A 1,641-nucleotide genomic window follows, 5' to 3' on the forward strand; every position below is an offset into this window, starting at 1 on the left:
GGGGGCCGCGCGGGGGGGGGGGGGTCTGCCAACATGGGCTGCACTTTTTTGACAGATGCACGACGAGGCTGCACCCTAGTTGGAAGCTCAGCTTCTACACCCTCAATATCTAAACCCATCAACCTCCTCTGATCTTCCAGGTCAAGGTCTGTCTCTTGTCGAGCAATCCCCACCTTCTTGGAGGAAAAGAGGCCATCCTGCTCTTGAGGTAGCTTGTGACACTCAGAAGGCTGGATCTCCATCTCACTAGCCTCTTCATCTAGTTCAGTAGCTTGGGGTGTGACCAAGAGGTCAGCAGATTCCTCTGCTGCCCCCTGGGTCAGATCTCCAGAAGAGACACTGTGCGTAAGTCTTACTGCCACCCACCTCCAGAAGTTGGGAGACAGGTAAGGGGTCAGTGACCCCTGCCTTCGCCTCCCCCACCTCCAAGCTGCCGTCATCCCCAGTCAACAGGGTCATTGACATGACAGCCGGAGCGGGGCCAGGCTTTCCAGCAGGGGCCCCCCCAAGCACCAGCTGAGGAAGGTCTCAGCGGGGATGGGGAGTCCTGAGTGGTCCCTTTCACTTTCTTCTCTTTGTTCTTCTTCTTCTTTGTGGCAGATGGCCCACCCTTCATAGAGGATGGGTCAGACTGCTTCTGGCCTGCCTCCCCATGGCCATCCACCCCAAGCAAGGTCGTGGTGGAGGGCAACTGGGAGGAGGCCTGAACCCCATCATCTGACAGGGCCTTGGTGCCACAATTGCTGACCATCCCAGCCACCTCAATCGGGGTGGTCAGGGCAGGCAGGGTGGAAGTGGAGGCATCAGCCTCTCCACCTGGTGGTGTCTCTGTACTGGTGGGTACTGTAGGTGTAATGAGTGGGGGGGAGGGGTGGGGCCTAGACCCAGCTCCTCTGCTGGACGGCACTCTCATGCCAGAGACTCCAGCCCCCTCAGATGGAACAGGGGTAGGAGGAGGTCGGGAAAAGCTCCCAGCCTCACTGGGTGGGGCCTGCATCCCAGAATTGGATGCGCCATCCGTCAGCGCTGCTGTAGTCACCGATGTTCTGGCTGATCTCCCCCACGGGCATTGGGCTGCTAGGTGGGAAGAGCTACCACACTGAAAACATGTGGTCTCCCCAAAGGAAAAATAGATCACAAGCCTCTGCCCATTGAGCACGAGGCTCAAGGACTGAGGCAGAGACTGTGGGCCCTCCCTGAGAAGCATGAAAACCTGCCTTTGAAAAGACAGTGCCTCAGTTTGGGGTTCTTACTTCCTATTGTCAATTGGCGAAAGGGACTCGTAAGAACCCAATAGGGCTCAAGGTCCTTGGCCAGCTCCCAATCGGTCACATGTGGGGACACATTAGAAATCACCACCCTTACTGCTGGAGTGTCTAGGGGCATGACAAAATAATGCGTGCCCGCAATGTCCAGGCCCTCTGCGCACACCCTGTTAACTAAGGTGGGAATCGCCAAGGTAAACCATTGGGACTGTGCTACCACGACCTGTGTAATGTATGTTACGCTGTCCCAGGAGACTAGCAAGGGCATCGACACAGACCTCAACCCCAATGTAGGGAGGGGTGTGAACCCTCAAGCCATGGGTAACGGGGAGGTTCTGAGAGGCATCCTCATGCCAACTGCTGGGTATAGGAGCAG

Source organism: Alligator sinensis, unplaced genomic scaffold (genome assembly GCF_000455745.1).
Source record: "Alligator sinensis unplaced genomic scaffold, ASM45574v1 scaffold82_1, whole genome shotgun sequence".
Taxonomy (NCBI): Eukaryota; Metazoa; Chordata; order Crocodylia; family Alligatoridae; genus Alligator; species Alligator sinensis.